This window comes from Chenopodium album, chromosome 1 (genome assembly GCF_948465745.1).
Source record: "Chenopodium album chromosome 1, dcCheAlbu1.1, whole genome shotgun sequence".
Taxonomy (NCBI): Eukaryota; Viridiplantae; Streptophyta; class Magnoliopsida; order Caryophyllales; family Amaranthaceae; genus Chenopodium; species Chenopodium album.
Window position 1 is genome coordinate 73,775,017 of NC_137834.1, and position 20,009 is coordinate 73,795,025.

The window sequence follows — 20,009 nt, forward strand, 5'->3', positions numbered from 1 at the left end:
ATTTATTAAAACCCATTAAGAATATATATTCCATTCATCCATTCACTATTTGTGAATGGCCCATGCATTTTACAACAACAAACAAGTAATAATGCATTGAACAAACGCGCGCACTAGTAACTAATCTAGGTGGTTAATCCGATAAACTCGCCTAATTAAAACTATTCAAAGTTGTTTAACCGATTATGAAAATAATAAATGAAGCTCCCACTAAATTCCGCATCCAACTAAATTAATCCAATTAATTAAGTCGGTAAACCCAAATATTTGTCAAAATAAATTTTGCCAATGCCGCTCAAAAACCGAGGCCTAGCCTCCAAAATTTATTAAAATAATTAAAACCAAATTAGATTAATAAAATAATAAGAACGGCAAAATAAGCAAACACGAAGCCAACCATACTCAAGTGGTTCACGCACTACATACGTGTGTGTCACATGAAAGTCAAGGTTGTCTAACAACCCCGCACTATACGGCTTGGCGCACGTGCCTTCACCACCCCATGTAGCACTAGCTAGGTACACCCTAGTAGCGTTTGCTACGGGTTACAATGTGCTAAACACAAGGCCACGACTGCTTGCCCTTTTACACCAAAACACCAAGAACATACACGCACTAAACGCTCGCACACCCCACGCACATGGTCGCACGCATCGAGCATGCCCTTGGCAGCCACATGCGGGGTGCTATGCAGCCTGGCTAGCCAAGGGAGGCTTTGCCTCGATTTGCGTGCCATGGCCTCGGGATTTTAATCCCAAATTTCGCGTGACAATTTATTAATTCTTAATTAATTTTAGAACTAATTTTCGTGAGCAAATTGAAAATTTAAACAAGTCTAACTTAATAAAAAATCATCCAAGTGCATGTAACCAAAATTATTTTCAAGAACCATTCTTTAATAAAATTGTTTTAACTTGGTGCAACAAAAATAAGAGGGCAATTACTCACTATCAATTTAATTAATTTAAACTAATCTTGAGTTTTTGACAAAATAAAAGGTAGTTGAAAAATGAACATAAGTTCAATAAAGATTCCAACTTTAATACTTGTGAATCCTTGAAAAAATTATATCTTCCAAAATGAAGATAAAAAAATTTCTATGACAAGTTTTAAACTTTATGATTCCAATCAACTAAAAAATGATTAAATCAACAAAGTTCAACAAAAATTCATGGAATTTAGTAACTCAAAGTTTCAATCACGTAACATTATTAAAGATTGAATATTTAGTACTTGGAAGCCTCAAAGAACAACAATTTCACACTTAATGCAATTAGTTTGCAATTATGTGAAAAATAAAACCAAGCTTTCAAACACAATTAACCACCAAGTAATCATGCCTAAAGAGGTTTTAAATTGCATATAAAATATGTATTGAACCAATTACATAACCACCATAAATCTGCGATTAATTTTCCAGGTTAGAAAGCCTTAAAATTTTTCATCTAAACGAAAAATCCCTCGAAAAGTGCATTTCTGGTCATTTTTAGCTAAAAACCGAGTTCTAAAAGGGAAAAACCATTTCCAGAACGCCTTTTCCACCAAAAATTCACTATTTTTGGGTCGAAATCTGGGTTCGGGGCTAAAGACAGATCTAATATGAGGTTAAAATAAATAAAACGAGTTACTAATCTAATTAGCAACTTAATACTAGAAAAATTAAGCCATAAAAACACTTTGAAAAATATTATGATTTTAAAAATAAACGAGCGAAGCTCTGATACCACTGTTGGGGTTTGGTGAGTCCGACTCACCGCAGAAACAAACCCAAATACAAGACCGCACTCGCAATAAATAAAACCGTAAACATAATTAAATTAATCACAAGATTAAGATAAAACGATTACCTTTGGAGCGTGCTTCGCCCAACCGGAAGGGGCTCTTACTTCGAAAGCAAGCCTCGAAATTACGACGACCTCCAACTATAGTCCACCCACAACTCGACCACCAAAAACGGTCCAATGCCTTGGGGTTAGCAAAGCCCGACCAAAACCCAAGTAATTAATGAGTTCAAAGGTTTTCACAATGGTGATGTCTTTTTCAACTCTTACTCAAGTGTTTATCCCAATACCCCAACTTGGGTATTTATAGGGAAATGCATGAGTGTGAAAAGCTCTCCCATTAATGTGGGAGAATTTGATTTTCCCATTTTATGTTAAGGCTAAATTAAAATTAATAATCAAACTAGTGGCAAACTCATGTGAGAGGTAAGGTGAGGACCATTTGGAGGAGGGGGGACCAAACTTGCTCCCCACTCTCTCCCTCACCTTGCGCCACTTGGCAATTCCCACTTGGGCACCAAGGCACTCAAGTGGGCTTCCCATTTGCTACTGCCCTTCTCTCGACCCAGCCATCCCCGCAACACAAAATGCGGGCTGCTGCTCGTACTCTCTCGACCGGCACCCCATGCACTTGCGTGTGGGCTGTTGCTTCCAAGAGTTGCTGCTAGCATGCCGCGCACCTAGTGCGGGCTGCTAGCTACAGCATGCTAGCACGCCACGCACTAGGTGCGGGCAGGAAGCCGCAGCTTCTTAGCAAGCCCTGCACTTGGTGCGGGCTGCTAGCTTGGCTATACCCCTAGCACTCGGTGTTCCGATGCTAGGGGTACTTTGGTCTTTGTTGATTTATTATTATTTTTACGTCTCGTCTTTTACTATTTTTCGACTCGACTTCCGACATTCAATTTCGACGCTCTAAGCTCGAATTTCCGACGTCTAAATATTAATTACTCGGTTGACTTATTAATTCCTTCCGGATTAATTTGTCATTTCGGTTCGTTATTTTCTTGGGTTTGACCCGAAGGGTTCAGTCAAGATTAAGCTGTATTATTAATTATGCATAAATATTATTGATCGGAAGCGGCCTCCACCCAGGCATTCCGATCACTTGACCTTACTGAATATATTTGCTTTCTAATAATTCTGAACCCACTAATGGAATAGTACACTTGTTCGAAGGACACCATTCCTTTCAGTCCTTGAATTAGAAATGATACTCTCATCACACTTTTTTTGTAGGAAACAAGTAGGAGTCGCCAATTAGTTTTAGGAAAACTCATAACCCTTGTTCATGCCTTTCTCCCTAGTGGAGTTCAAGGGATAATTATCACGAATCGTAAGTTTACCCATGCCCAAATTTGTATACATAAACCAGAAATGAGTTCCCGAGCGAGGGTACTAAAATAACGTTCCTTTTAGGGAGGAATCGGTGTTCTAGCCCTAGTTACAGCCTCAACTAGCTCTTTCTTTTTCACAATTTCATTACCAAACAATATATGCAACGTGATACCTAAAACTATGTTAGTTGATTTAATTTGCACACAGTTATAACGTAGGAATTACATTGCAAAGTTGTTATTCTTTATTTAATTCAAGTTTGTGAAAGGAACAAAATAAACAAGATTCGCCTTGGCTTAATTGGTCACTCAACAATTATTTATTCAATTCTATTCTTTTTTAACGCAAGATACTATGTGAAATTGATTAATTAGAAATCCGTTAACAGTGATTAAACAACACTAATTGTTTAATTAAAGTCCTTTTAAACAATAAAAGTAAAAGTGATTGAACTAAGTGCTCGGGAATTTACCACTTCTCTTTGCTAGATCTTCATTTAGAACACTTATGGACTCCTTTTTGTTCGGGAACCTCCACCGTAGTAACAATGATTTAGAGGGGTGGGTGTTTAGGACAAGAGGATTTTAGTTGCACAAAAGTTCACAAGTTTTCTGCTAGCAATTTAGGTTAATACATGTGTGTTTAAGCCTCGTATTAAGCCCCTATTTATTGGGAAGGGATACAATTAGGGTTTTGAGCATTATGCCGCAGCAGATGTCGCGCACATCTTAATGGGTTGCGTTTGATTGACCAGTGCAAGTGATTTAGTTGCGCTGCTATAGGCAACGCAACGGATTATCTTACGCGCAGTATTATGGTAAGATTCAATTTCATATTTTAATAAAATTTTGAATCTTCCGCAAGCGCATCACTGGAGGTTGCGCTGGGTGTTTTTCACAACATTGTAAGTTGTGCGCGGCAGACCAGCGCGACAATTTGGGATGCGCGCGGATTTATCAGCGGCAACATTAATTTTAACCTAGGTGCCTCTAAATCCGTCATTATTGGGGTTCAAGCTCGGGCTTAAGCCTAATTATGATCGGGAATAGTTAATTGGACTTTAATGGTTTTGCTTTTGGGTAAGGCTAGCTTATTTTTATGTTCTTGCAATTCAATCAATAATCCACAAGTGTTCTTCACGTTAATCCAACACGAAAATTATTTTATTTATCGTCCTTGCACTTTCTGTCGGGAGAGGAGACCAAAAGTAGATGTCTATAATACTCCGTCTCCCTTCCACAAAACCAGTTTGGTTTTGAGCAAAAATATCAGGAAGCACCATCTTCAATTTGCTGCAGATCATCTTTGTTATGCACTTATAAAATACATTACAACAACCTATGGATCTAATTTCAGTAACTGACCCAGGTTGATCCATTTTTGGCACCAAAGTCAGCACTATACAGTTTATATTTTTTAACAGCTTGCCAGTCTAGAAAAACTTACGAATAGCATCTGTAATTTTCTCCCCAATCATATCCCAGGAATTCTTGAAAAATTACTATTGTACTGTAGGGGTCATTCAAAGTGCGCGCCTACGTTAAGCATGTTGTGAATATGCTTGGCACTCTTAGGAAGTAGGAATTGACATAATTCGATTAGGGACAAGGAAATTAGGGAGTTGCCAACAAGTATTTCAGGAACTTGTAAACCGTTCACGGATTATAAAAGTCAACCACGATTAAGGGACAACGATAAGCAACAACTATTGACCCGTGTAGTTTAGACCCCATTCATAATCTATGAGATTACTAACTCCATATGGTTCAGAACCATAAAAGGAGGATTGGGGATGATGGTATGAAGTAAGTCATGGAGTCACATTCGCCTGTATTGGCCTCTTCTCGATTCTTATAGTGAAAAATAATTCCTGCGATCTCAAAGGCATACAAACAAATATTCAATTTGCTCCAAACTATAATTGTGCTAAATTGGTTGAATATTAATGCAACACAAAATTCTAAAATATTGTGATCACTTGATTAAACAACAAGATTAAAAAGGAACCTAAACCGGTTGTCCAAATTATCTTATTAGTCGATTTTCAATTACATACTCCTTTTAACATGCAATATGGTGATCAATAAATATAATAGAACAAACATTAATATTAGAAGCAATTCAACAATAAACCGTTAGTCAAATCAAATCATAATAATAACCCAAATCATGACACTAGCAACAAGAATAAAAATAAGAGTAATTAAGTGATTATTTACTCACTTTCCGCGTTTCCTTGAATTGCTACATCATGAATAAACTGTTAGTAACTTCAATAAATGTATAAATCTAATTAAAACAATTAAATTAAATAAAAATTAGAGTTGATTTGGTCCAAACCCATTGTTAATTGTACCTTTCACGCCTTGATAAAAGTATAGAACTTTGGGTATTGTATGGACTCCTTGGAGTGCTTAGGGGAAGTATTATGGAAGAATAGGGAGGCTAGTGTTTAGGCTAACGAGGGAGAAGAGAATGATTTGATGATCAAGATTGTTAATGACTGAAAAAGGGGTGATAGGACCTCTATTTATAATGCAAAAAGAAGGGTCGAATATTTAAGAAAAGATCAAATTCGAATCAAGAATAAAACTCTTGCGATAGACAACAGTTTTTTGGTTTTTGTTTTTATCATATCTTTTGATCCAAAAATTGGAATAAGATAAATAATATGTCATTGCAAAGATGTTGAAGTCTACATTCTAAACCAATTAGAATCAAATTAAAATATTTTGTAGAATTAAAGATATGACCGAAATAGTGGGACGATATCAGTATTGGATAGAGTTTGGTATTTCATTCATATCTTTTCCGTTATAACTCGGAATTAATATTATAATATATCATTGGAAATATAATTTCAAGGGCTATCTAACCATCTATGAATTAGATAAAAAAATATGAGGCACGAAAATAATATCTGACTATCTTTTAAATTCTTTCAATTCGGATAGAATTAGGATTTTTAAAAAGAGGAGTTTTATTCAATTTCAACCTCTTTAATCTTATCTTTTTAAAAGGAATAATTAAGATCTTTTAGAAACTTATAGAAGCTTCTAATTAGTACTAATTGGTTTAGGAATGGGATAAAATCCTTTGGACCCTCCACATGATCATTGGGTCGTAGATAAGGTGAGCTTAGGTTCGGTTTAGACTCAGTTTAGTATTTTGGCCATCATTTATTTGTTATAACTCAGATTTGGGCTTATAAAATATCGTTGGAAATCTCTTTTCAAGCACCATCCAACTATTCCATAAATGGACCCAGATTATGGGCCAAATTAAACTGTTCTAAATGTTTTTAATAAAAGGACACAAAATGAATGATTTTAAGAGATATGAATTAAATTATTTTGGGTGTAAAGGCACGAAAAGAGGAAAATAAGTTTCAGTTTGGGGAAATGGGCTAGTATTTGGGTTTTTTATGAAATGTATATATGGATTTAATCACTCCAAGGTTAAAACTCAAGCCGACCAATAATGGCGGTGAAAGGTTGTTCATCATCGGGTTTGATTTTGGGGAGACATTTTTAGGTGTCTACATGTACCCATCTAAACCTGGAGCTTTAGCATTAGGAATGGAGAACATATCATTTCTAACATCTTTCCTATAAGAAGGCTTAGAGAGATTGAGCTTGATCTTCACTCAAGACAGGACCTTGTTGAACCACATTTGGACAAACTTTCACCCTATCCCCAGGATCTTCCCCTAGCAACCCCTTGTAGTAAACAATAAAAGCATCAGCAATCTACTTAGGAGTCTCACACCAAGCTCCATCAATCCCCATAGTAGCAATCACTTTCTTTCTATATTTTTTGTCTTAATACTTCTATGAAAATACTTAGTATTCTCATCACCAGCCTGCAACCATTTTATCTTAGCCTTTTGAGAAAATCAAGAAAAATATTGGTCCCTAACTGTAGCAAGCTCCCTCAAGAGCTAACTCTCCTTATCTTTCAACCTATCATCATTCATATCACCCTCTACATCCTTCTGAACATTACCAAGATCATACTTCAATTTTTCATACTTTAACTCAATATCTGCAAAATTAGCTTTATGCAAAGTCTTTAATTCTTGCTTCAGTAACTTCAACTTCATAACCACCATATATATGTCCAAACCATGCAAGCTAGTATCCCAAATTTCTTCACACACTAGTAGAAAAACACAAATGCACACCGAGAAATTGGCACCGGTTCTTCAAAACTGATGGGAAAAAAACAAGGTAGAATTTAGTTTACTAGATTTAGCACCGTTTCAAACCAAACCGGTGCCAAATACCTTAAAGGCCACCGGTTCAAACCGGTGGCATTAAAAAAAAAAAAACCGGCCGTTTTTTCCCCTTCCCCTATTCATTCTCTTAATCTCTTTCCCTTTCTTTTTTTATTTGCATTCTCTCACCTCATATGTCGCTCCTCCTCTCTCCCTTCTTAACCAAACCCACAGATTAGATCTGCAAGCTCCATTGAAGCTTCGTCCCTTCTTCTTCCTCGAACTCCCTTCTTCTCCCTCGAACTCCCTTCTCTCTCCATTGAAGCGTAGAACCAAGCACAATGGCGGTGGTCGATGGTCGGTGGTCGGTGGTCGGTGGTCAGTATAACCAAGCACAATGACGGTGGTCGGTGATGGTGACGGCGGAGTCTGATTTCTAGGGTTCAGATTGGTGTTCGTGGTATGCGCTTCTTTAAACTTTCCCATTTAAATTCCAAATTTAGGGTTCTTTTGCATAATTTCAAGTTCAAATCTTAGATTTTGTTTGTTTTATAGTGTTTTGATTTAATTTCTAGTTCAAATCTTAGATTTTGTTTGATTTGTAGTGTTTGATTTTGTTCAATTGCATGTGTTTTCTAGTTTAATCGAAAATTTAGGGTTTTAATGAACAAAGTTATCTTAGGGTTTTGATTATGATCTTGCTCATCAGAGGTGAGGTAGTTTATGTGTTTTGTTGTACTGGATTTTGTGAAATTGTATTAAGAAACTTTGTGAATTACCTCGCCAAAAGCGGTTTTCAATGTCCTGATGTTCGTTCGTAGGTGTTTTTGTTATACGGTCCATAAAGATGCAGGCCGTTGACATTAATATTTAACTCCCTGACTAGATTAGCACTGAGTGTCCTACTCAGCGAAATGAAGGTAGATATAAAATTCCATGCTCTCATTAGTAGTGGGTGTGTAGGTGAAGTGAATAGGTTCGCTAACATTTACTGGTACGATTGTTGCTTTCATTACTGATGATGGCAATTGAAACACATTGTGGGTAGAAATAACATCAAATTCAGTACTGATTTGGCTCCCAATAATCAAGTACATTGGTTCCCAAATTCAATCATATATATCATCATTGTACCTAAAATGTGGTGAAAAATTAATATGATGATTCAATTAATAATACAGGAGGTAAACTGATCTTGTTATAATATACTGAGGTACAAATAATGAACTATGTTACTTCTACATGTTATATTAAAGCCAGATTATACCAAGAACTAAAAACTATAACATTGAAAACTTTGTGATAAACTCACCTTATGCTATCCACAGATGTTTTGTGAGAATAATAACGATAGAGAAGGTCAAGAGATCCAGATTCCCTTTTACAGATTGAGTCATTTAGCTGCCTGAGTTCCAATGCTGACATAAAAGGAGTACCAGACCCAATGTTAGCAAGACAAACATATAAGAAATCTGTAGATGGTTACGTCATCTTTGTGAAATTTGAGATGTTTAAATTGAAATGCTTAGATTATATTGCAATTGTTCCTATTTGTGATGAATTCAACATGTTTAGCTGTTTATTGAATTCGGGACGAAACTTCTTTTAATTAATTTTTTTTTTGCCTTTTGCTATTAAGTTTTGATGTTTGGCTGTTCACTAACCTGATGATAGGAATACGGCTACTATTTTTTTTTTGGTAGAAAGGGGAAATTAAATTATGTAGTAGATTATGATAAACCATATTTCATCCAATAAGCCTACATAGTTGATGGAATAAACTCCAGAGGGTTTCTACTTGCAAAGTTTTTCTGATTATCAAAAGAATAATTGAGCTCCTTGCTTCCTTTTCTAATTCATTTGCTACCTTATTTTATCCTTTACTCTTGAAGTCTTTTGCAACTGTACTCTAATTTCTTTTGCTACACAGTTTCTAATTTCTTTTGCAACTCTCTCTCTCTCTCTCTTTTGATTTATTTTTATTATAAAATTTGTTTGGTTAATTTGTCAATTTCTTTTGCATCCTCAAGGTTTCTGGAGATTGATTCAGGAGCATGGTCTGAGATTGAAGAGACTGTCGGTGCTTCACATTCTACTCATCATGTTGGAGCGGTCATTCTCTTTCTCTTTCTCCTGTTCTTTTTATATTATTCATATTCATATTATATGGAATTATGGATTACATATTCTAATATTATGTTTTGATTCATTTTTTTTTCAAAGAGTCTTTGACATTTGAATGCATGATTATTTCATTAATAACACATTACTCATTGTTAGTGATTCTTTGTAAGGCTAATTTAACATGTTACAAATTATGTTCATTAATTTTTCATAGAATGCTTTTGACTCTAATTTAATAATTTAATCTTAACATCTAATACCAAATATTCAATTGACCTTAACGTTTGAGTGATATGGATTCATTGATTAAGGTTTTTAGGTAGCATAATTTGAGTTGGAAACAACCCTCTTTTTATAACAACTTGGTAATATGGATATGACTGTATGAGCTTGATATTTATATCATTTTCTATTATGTTGTTATTTTTTTGTCTTTTTTGAATTTAGTCATATGTGTTTCTTAGCTTTGAATGAAAATTACAGCTTCATTTAGTATTAATGCATGCAGTTTACTTTATAATCTCTTATAACTTTTGTTACTACTTGTGACTCATGGCAGTATCTGAGACTGCTTTAACAAGAAATGGAGGAAAGTTCCTCCGGAAAAAAGGATCAAGAGCTTTCTTTGGCAAAAGGTGTTGATTGTATGAAGGCTAGCATGGAAGCTTCTACCGATTTTAAAAATAAGAGAGATAAACAACGTGAGTATCAACACTGTACTGGACTCTAGTAATATGGTCAACTTGTTGATTGTCAGTCTCTCTAACTTTCTTATTTTAGCATAGAACCTTAGTTATATGCTGCTATGTGTCCATTGCTTTGTGTTTTTCTTTTTCCAATGTATAACAATTCTCGTAACACTATATAAGTTCCCTTGCTGGAAGTAGGGGTGTTCAAAAAAACCCGACCCGATTGTCCCGACCCGATTTCCCGATGACCCGGTAAATACCCGACGGGAAATTTAGGAGAAAAATCTATTTTTTCGGGACGGGTACCCGACCCGGTTAAATTCCCTTCTATCCGGGTCGGGACATGGGGCGGAATTCTTCATTATCGGGTACCCGAATACCCGATAATAATAAATTAATTTTTTTAAAAAAAAAAAAATTCTACAAGGCTACAGCCCAGCCCACATACCCTTTTGTTTTGAAACAAACTTAGGTTTCCAGAAGCTTAAGCTCTGCCGTTCTCTCTCTTCCTGCCTCTCTCTCTCTTGCTTCCTTCTTCTTCCTTGAATTCCTTCTCTATTCTTTCTACTTCCATTGCTTCTTCACTCTTCAGTTCTTCCTACATCTCTATTCTCAAACTCTCAAAACCTCTTCTCAACCGTCTTCTTCTTCCTTGAGCCTCGATCTGCTTTGCCCACCTTCGTCTGAGACTCGGTGCTGCTTCGAGTAGGTGGTTGCTGCGTGCTACTTCGCCCAACACGGTGGTCGCTTTGTTCTATGTTGCAACAACCAACAGTACCTTGGGAGCAAATTAATTGTAATTTCTAATTATATTTTTTCTATTCTAATTTCTTTGTATATTTCAAATTTTATTATTATTATTGAAACAAAGCTTTGTATAAAGTTATTTTGTATTTTGGTTATTCAATTGTGTGGAGTTTGGGTAGTAGATCTAAATTGTTTTTCAATTTTTTACCTTTTGGGAGCAAATTATTTACAATCATTCAAAATTCCGGGTACCCTATGTCCCGACCCGAATAATTCGGGTACCCGGAACCCGGGTACCCGAAATATTCGGGTCGGGACATGGGACAAATTTACAAGTACCCGAAACTCCGGGTACCCGGGTTTTCGGGTACCGGGTTTTGAACACCCCTAGCTGGAAGCAAATAGAGTAGGTTATCAGATAGTAGTCTCGACTCTTGACTTGGTAATAATTGAGGTCTAGACGCTTTTACAGTCTTGCTCTTTATAGTATTTGCATTCTAACATTGTAGTCCCAACCAATTTCTCATAGTCTTTATGTATCAAACTATCAACTTGAATCTAGTGAATACCATTGCTAATGGAGCAGAAAGAGTGACGTTAATTTATCAATTATTGGTTATATTAGAGTAATGGACTACAATAGATGTCTGGTGCTTCTCAATTCTTTTGAATGATTTAATAAATTTCAAATATAAAAATGACCGTTGTATATTCTAAGCAAGGAGCTAGTTTGAGGTACGAGTAAAAATATACTATGAATTTTATATCTAATTGTGAGTTAATCTATTTATGTAACACCTGGAACTGCTCTGTTATGAAGCCTGCCACTTCAAGTAGTCTCCGATTTTAACATGTGATATTTGTGAGAAGTAGGCGCTCACGTGCTGTTGACCCAGCTATAGCGAGTCTGTAGAGTCATACACTTGTTTTTATGTCGTCTTGCTAGCTTTAGCTGTTAATTTTATTGGCTTGTACCTACTGCCCTAATTAAATTACTAATTAAATGATCATTGGCTGCTTTCAAAACAGGATGAGGAATTTTATCAGTTCTTTTGCAACACCAAACAACTTCAATTTAGCATTTATTTAGGTTGTTCGGGTGATTGTGGACCGACACACAAGTCTTGAAAAAGGGATAGCTTATGTCTTGTTCAAAACAAGGGGGTATGCCTTATTCTCTGTCTGTGCAACCACTACAACTATTGCCTCGTAAGGCGGTTGCTGCAGCTGCTGCCTCGAAAGGCTGCTGCCTTACATCACAAGGCTGATGCTGCATGCTTCCATGCTCCTGCTGATGTTATGGAATACGTTGATGCTGCTGCTATGCTCTATGCCACTGCTGCTAATCTGCTCTACGCTACTGTTGTAATATTATTACAATCGGTCTGTTTACGATGTAAAACTATGTTTTGTGATTTTTTTCTTTTGAATTAAAATTGTAATGTTACAGCATTATATTTTAATGAAATAATAAGTTTATATATATGTATGTTTTTATATATCAATTTAAGTAAAAAAAAATGGAAAAAAAAAATTACTTTTTTTTGGGGCATTAAGGACACCGGTTCTGAACCGAACCGGTGCTAATAACTATGTTATTGCCACCGGTTCTTAACCAAACCGGTGCTAATAACTGTGTTATTGCCACCGGTTCAAAACCGGTGGCAAAAGCTCTTACTTTTTGGCATCCCTCACATTAACACCAGTTCAAAACCGGTGCTATAGGGGGGTTTTGAACCGGTGTCGTTTTATATTTTTCTACTAGTGACAATTTCATGGAATTGAGGATGAGAAGCCCACATATCAAGAAATTTGAACTTAACTCTACAGCCACTATCAGTACGAACCATATGAATTACAGCAGGACAATGATCAAAGAAGAGCTCAGGCATGTAATGAACAAAAGAGATAGGTCAAGCAGCGATCCAATCATCATTCACCAAAGCCCTATCAATCTTTGAATAAACCCTACAATCCCCATCCTGCTTATTAGTCCAAGTAAAGGTGCTACCTATACTCCTCATATCTTGCAACACACTGTAATGAACACACTTCCTGAAATCTTCAATCTCAGACAAGAAAATAGGCCTACCTATTCCATTAGAATAACTCACAAAAGAATTAAATTCCCTAGCAACCAAGGACCCTGCAAACTTTTACTAAAATCTTTTAACAATCTCCAAACCTATAATCTTTCCTTCCTATCATTCATACCATAGACCATAGTAAAATGAAAGTCAAGAGAAATAGTACATGTCCTGATCTTCAAATGAATAAGCTGAGCATGACTGTAAAGAATCTACACTTTAAAAAAACAACCAAGCCACTAGAATTCTGCCACCCATAACAAGGGATAAATCAGTGGTAATTCCCCAACCTTGAAACAAATGAGCACGAATCCACGGGAAACTAGCCTTGCTTTAATTTAGTTTCTAACAAGCAACAAAAACCAATCTTCTGACCTAGAAGGAAAGACTTAACCTCCTTTTGCTTAGAGAGGCCATTAATGCCCCTCACATTCCACACTAAAATCTTATCCATGATCCACACCAAGCCCTAGAGTGGGGGCGTCACCTCAGCATTAGCATCATAGTCCTAGTACTGCTTCTCAAAAGGATTACTGCAAATTAAATCCTCATTATTCACAGACTCTTTTCTGCCATGCTCACTCCCACCTCTACCAACAACCTTCCAATCCTTTGAAGGGCTACACAACTTGCTAGCTTGAGCCTCAGTTTCAGCATGTTCCTGTGCCTGATTAGGTTGCACAACTTTAGGCACCCACACCTTCTTACTCTTTTTACAATTCTCAGTCTCTTGCCCCCATTGCAAACATGCACCACACTTTTTTGGATTCCATTCAAACACTACTATCTACTGCACTAAACATCCATTCTCAGACAGAAATTCAATCTTCTCAGGAAACTCACCATCCAAATCAACCTCAACCAAGTATCTAGCAAATTGAACTATCTCTTTTTTTAGTAGCATTATCAGGTTTAATCAGATTCGCCACTAAACCCACTAGCTTCTCTAGGCAAGTCTTACCTAGTATTTCAAAGGTAAAGCAGGCAATATAATCCACACATGAATCTTAGTGAATTCATCCCAATTAATTTCCATACCATATCCCCATTGTTTCAAATCACTAGAAGATTATCAAACAAAAGATGAGCAAAATTCAATGCTTTCTCCTTTATTTCATTATTCAAGAATATAAACAAGAACACACCCTTCTTAAGAGGAATTACTTTATCAATATTTTTCGCCCCCCAAATTCGCTGACAAAAACCCACAAAAGTATTCAAATATGGATTACCGCCAATCACAAAAGAAACAATATGCAATCTCATCAAAAACATCATCAATTGATAATTGAAGCAAATTTGAGGAAGAAGAAATTGGTATCTCTTAGAAGATACCCTTTTTCGAGCTTCCCCTATTTCAATACTTTGACCACCCTTTTCATTCGAATGCATCACATTCATCCATTCAGAGAATTTTGATTTAACTCTAGAACCATGAATAAATTCCTGCATGGATTAATCAGGTGAAAGCATCAAATCATCCAGATTCTCCGAATCCCCAAAATTAAGCTGCAGCATACCCTTAACTACTCTACCTCTACTCGTCGAGAGAGCTTGATGCTGGAGTTCTGATGAGTGTCATTTATGGCACTCATTTTTTCTCTTTTAGGATGATTTTAGATTGCTTTGGTAGCTCTTTTCTTTCCTTTTTCTGTAGTTTTTCTCTTTATATCATTAGTTTACTCTTTACTTAGTTGATTTTCCTTTTCCATGCATTTCTTGGTTTATTTTGTTATTTTCTCTTTTATTTGATTATTTTCTTTCTTTTTTTTTTTTTAGGTTAAGGTCGTTATCTAAAGATTCTTGAGGCCCCTTCCCAGGTTTGGCATTGATTAGGATGCCCAATGTTCTCCATTTCAAGCTTAAGCATGGAGAAGTGCAAGTTCCTAAAGACTTTAGGCCGTGCTTTCAAGCCGTGGGGGCACTTCTCGTGTTGAACCCACAATCATGGAGTTTGGAAACTACAAGGTCCCGTGTTTTCAAGAGCATCGAGTGGAACGCACGAGGAGCATCGATATGATGGTGAAGAGGGTTGCCCTATTCCCAGGAGCGGGCGAGCGAGACTATGGCGCGGTCGCGCCTGTTTGGGTCTTTGTTCCGTACCCAGTTTTGCGCGGCCACACTCCCCCTTATAGTTAGTTGCGCCTGTATGGGTCTATTTTAGACGATCTAACTAATTTCTCTTTGTTAGTTCTATTATATTTAGATTTTCCCTCTACTCTTAGAGGGGGAGAGTTTATTTTTTACAATTAGAATAGAATTAGGTTAAATTTTATAGAGAGAGAAACTCTAGTTTGTAGAGAGATGTTATTGATTGATGATTGAAGATTGACGATTCTAAGTGTTTTCTCCATTGATTTGAAGCAAGTTTGTAAGGATTTCTTTACTTTAATGCAATCTTTAGTTTTTGATTTCAATTACTTTGTTAATTGTTCAAATTAATTGATTTTTAAATTGATTTTATCTTGATTAATATGATGATGATGAATTTGTTGTTTAGCTTAGTTTTGATATTGATTTCCATGAATTTTGAGTAGTTTTCTTGTAGGGGAATGGTAAAGCATATATGAGTAATGGATTTATGCTAATTGGGGGAAATTGATGGATTTGATGTTGTGATTAAATTGATTGATTGAGTATATGCATGTGTGGGTTTAATTTAGGAGTGATCAACCTAGTTACTCGCACTAGATTGCATTGTGAGTTCACATTGATACGGACAATTGATTTGTGGCTTGTATTTGTCGATTGAGTTGGTTTGTGAAGTTCCTAGCTAGAGTCTTTCGTAGTTGGCGCTAGTTTTACCTCCAGGAGATTAGCCTACCATACTCTCTTGATTACTTAATTGATTTTCCTTCGCAACACTCGACTTAGTCATCTCCAATCCCAATTAGTTGAATTCATTGCAAGTATATGTGGATCCTAAACCCTAGTGTTTGATATATTTGATTCGTTCTTGATTATTTTATTGTTTAGAATATACACACCTTACTTCATTACTTCGAGATAACTTAGCTTTAACATTAGCATTCACCTCCCATTCCTAGTGGTTCGACCCTCAACTTAGTCCTATGCTAGGTATAAGGGTGTGTTGAGAGATTACAAATTTTGTTTGGCTGAGGGAAGATTAGTTTCAATGACCTAGTCTCTAGTTCTCTACCCTTGATCAAAATGGCGCCATTGCCGAGGAATGGCGTAGTTGTTTGCTATTGTTGTTGAGTCTATTTCACTAAAATTCGAAAATACAAAAAGATTTTTCTCTTTTGGCTACATTTGTAGCCGTGTTACTAATATTTTCCTTTGAGTTTGTGTGTGCAAGTTAACATGGGAGAAGTCCCAAGGGTTACATTGAAGGAATTGGGTACTCTGGGTGCATACAAGTATGAGAGCGGGATTGCTCCATTATTGATCCCGGATAGTGACATTGAAATCAAGCCGGCAATGATAACTTTGATTGAAAGGAGGCATTATAGTGGAGGAGTAAATGAAAGCCCACTATATCATCTTAAGGAATTTGAGAAATATTGCAACACAATTAAGGTGAACGGGGTTGTGAATTCATAAGGCTCAAGCTATTTCCTTTCTCTCTAGTTGGAAGAGCTCAAGAGTGGCTAGACAAGGAAGTGAACCCGAATTCTTTGAGAACTTGGGATGAAGTCACCAAGGAATTTCTTTCCCGTTTCTTCCCTCAAAAGAAAACGGCGGAGGCAAGAGCTTTGATTCAAGGTTTGAAGCAAAGGTCTAGTGAAATCCTTTATGAAGCATGGGAGAGATATAAAGAGTATCAATGCGAGTGTCCTCACCATGGAATCCCCACTTACCTAATAATTCAAATTTTTTATGGCGGTTTGAGTCCTCAAGGGAGGTTAAGTCTTGATGTCGGAGCCAGAGACCCAATCATGAACAAGACCGAGGAAGAGTTTGTAGATATCATTGAGGATGTAGTTAGACACTACATGGAATGGCAAGATGGTGAGAAAGAGCCAATAAACAAGAGTAGTACTATGGGATGCTCAATTGAACAACTCAATGCTATCAACAATTTGTCAATTCAAATTTCAGATTTAAGGAAGGAGGTAGTTTCTATCAAGTTTAAGCTCGAGAGTACAACCTCACAAGCACCGATTCTTCCCTCCCAAATTAAGGGGGGAGGAACATCTTCTTCCCCTAACTCTCTTCCTTCTTCTTGTTGCATGATTAGAGAATGTTGGTCTTGTGATTTGTGTGGAATGAATGACCATGATGCTTTTATTTGCCCTAATGTTCCTTGTGATGAATGTGTTGGGAATAAGAATGAACATGTGAGTTTTGTTGCTAATAACAATGTTGGACCTAGATTTGATGCTCAAAGGAATGTTGGAAATAGGAATTATCACAATCAAAGGAACTATGATAATTATAACCAAAATAGTGGTTATAGAAACCATGGAATCCAAGGGATTTGTGGTAGCTATAACAACCATGGTTATAGTGTTCAAAGTCATGTCCAAGGATATGGGGATTATAACCAAGGTTATGGTAACCATAATCACGATTATGGCCAAAATCAATGTAGAGGTAATTGGAACAATCAAAGTAGGGGAAATCTTCAATCGAATGTTCAAAGAGTTACCCCACTTGGATTTATTTCAAATACCCAAGGGCAAAGTGATAATTTTTATGATCAACCATTTTCCTCTAGGAGTTTCTTGGAGGATGTCATAGAGAAGCAAGCCAAATTGTTGAACACCTACATGACCCTAAGCAATGAGAAGTTCAATGACATGTTAACTTACCATAAGGGGTTGTAGACCAAATTTTCTCAATTGGCTAGTGAGTTTAAGGAATTTACAAATCTTTCTTCTTTGACTTCACCAAGCTTAGATCCTAAGAGCCCTATAAATGTGATTTGACTAGGAGTGGTAGGGTCCTTGAGAGTGAAGTTTCTAAGAAGAGTGATGCTAAAAAGAGTCCTAGCAAGAGTCAAATTGAGAATGAGGGAGATGAGAACCCTTTAGTTGAGGAAGTCAATAAGGAACAAGTTGAGAAGGTGAAAGAGAGAGAAAGAGAAGTCTACAAGCCTAAGCTCCCTTACCCCCAAAAGTTTAATAGGCACAAATTAGACGAGCAATTTGGGAAATTTATAGACATGCTAAGACAACTTCATCTTACTCTTCCTTTCACCGATGTGATAGAACAAATGCCAAATTATGCAAAGTTCCTTAAGGAGATCTTGAGTGGAAAGAGGACATGTGATGTGGCGGAAACGGTTAACTTGACCGAGAATTGTAGTGCAATCATAATGAACAAAATCCCACCCAAGTTGAAGGATCCCGGAAAATTTTCTATCCTTTGTGCTATTTATAAAATGCAAATTGATAATGCCTTGTGTTACTTAGGAGCTAGTGTTAGCATTATGCCATACTCGATTTATCAAAGACTAGAGAAGGGAGAACTTTTACCTACGAACATTACCTTGAAATTAGTCGATACATCAATTAGGATTCCTAGAGGCAAGGTAGAGGATGTTCCCTTAAGGGTAGGAAAGTTCAGCATTCCGGTAGATTTTGTGGTCCTTGACATAGATGAGGATTCTACAATTCTTATTATTCTTGGTAGACCATTTCTTGTTACTTCGGGTGCTTTGATTGATGTCAAAAGTGCTAAGATTTCACTTAAAATTGGAGATGAGGGAGTTGAATTTGATTTGAATGAAAGTATGAAATATCCTTATTCATCTCTTCAGAATTGCATGAGAGTTATTTAGACTATCTTGTACATTCAATGCATGAGCTCATGCTCACAACTAATGATCCTCTTGAGTGTGTTTTGTTGAACGAGGAAAAGATAGGTGCTCCTAGAAAGGAAATGGCTTTGTATGCGGATTTGTTAGATGGGAGTGTTGAAGGAAGTGATGAGCAAATATGCATGAAAATTTCAAGCCAAGAGGCTTTGCAAGCGGCTTCAACCAAGGAAGGTAAAGGTGTTCCTATGGTAGAGCTCAAACCCCTACAATCACACCTTAGGTATGAGTTCTTAGGACCAAATTCTACTTACCCCGTGATTGTTAGTGCATCTTTAGGTGAAAGCCATGCTCAAGCATTATGCGGTGTTTTGAGAAGGCAGCAAGGTGGTTTGGGTTATACCATTGATGACCTCAAGTGTATAAGCCCCGCTTTATGTACACACCACATAACCCTTGAGGAGGGTGCCTATAGACACTTAAAAATGTCTCCCCAAAACTAAACCCGATGATGAACAATCTTTCACCGCCATTGTTTGTCGGGTTTAGTATTTAATCCCGAGAGCGCTTAAAAATCGTATTTAATTAAATTCAGTGTTTGAATAGTTCATGGATCAGTCTTGATGTTTAGTCAAAGCATAGTTCATTTTTAATTTTGGCCCAAACCTTTTTATTTTATTTATTTTCCTTTATTATTTTGGCCCAAACCTTTTTATTTTATTTTATTTATTTATTATTTTAGCCTAATTAATAATAATAAATTAGAAATGGCCCAAAATTATCAATCGGCACTTAAAAATGCTGAACGAAATTAGGGTAAAAATGAATTTAGACAGAAAAACGGATTACAGATTCCCGCGTCACGGTAGTAAGCACCGTGTCACGGGATCTAATGTCGCGCCACGGTGGGATTCCCCGTGACACGGTGCCTGTGCTGTGACACGGGGCATCTTTGTGTCCTTTTCGCGTAAACCTTTCACGCGTTTTCCCTCCCGTAACCTAATTATTTCCCGCGTCACACAGTTTTCCATCGTGTCACGGGATTTTCCACCATGTGATGGTGCCTGGCACCGTGTCATGCTGTACTTTGACGTGTCGCGGTGTTTTTTTTTAGGGTTTTTATCTTTTTAGGGTTCCGTGTGTTCCCTCTACTCATTTTTTCTATAAATACCGCCTCATTTCTGATGTACGAGGCATGAATTAACTCTATTTTTCTCTCTTCTATGCTCTAGCCTAAACACTAGCCTACCCTTCTTCATTCAAAATTCCCCCTTCAAGCACTCCAAGGAGTCCATACTTTACTCGTGG

General features: G+C 36.8%; 1 long non-coding RNA gene and 1 other non-coding gene across 2 annotated transcripts; one reads left to right on the plus strand and one right to left on the minus strand.

The window, feature by feature from the left end:
- The first annotated feature begins 7,527 nt into the window (after window positions 1-7,527).
- Window positions 7,528-12,375, plus strand: LOC145602353 (uncharacterized). The gene is made up of 4 exons (XR_014104539.1): window positions 7,528-7,792; window positions 9,363-9,444; window positions 10,016-10,157; window positions 11,922-12,375. It is a non-coding gene; the product is annotated as an uncharacterized LOC145602353 (long non-coding RNA).
- A 4,309-nt stretch (window positions 12,376-16,684) lies between these two features.
- Window positions 16,685-16,790, minus strand: LOC145565277 (small nucleolar RNA R71). The gene has a single exon (XR_014095002.1). It is a non-coding gene; the product is annotated as a small nucleolar RNA R71 (small nucleolar RNA).
- Window positions 16,791-20,009: the final 3,219 nt, after the last annotated feature.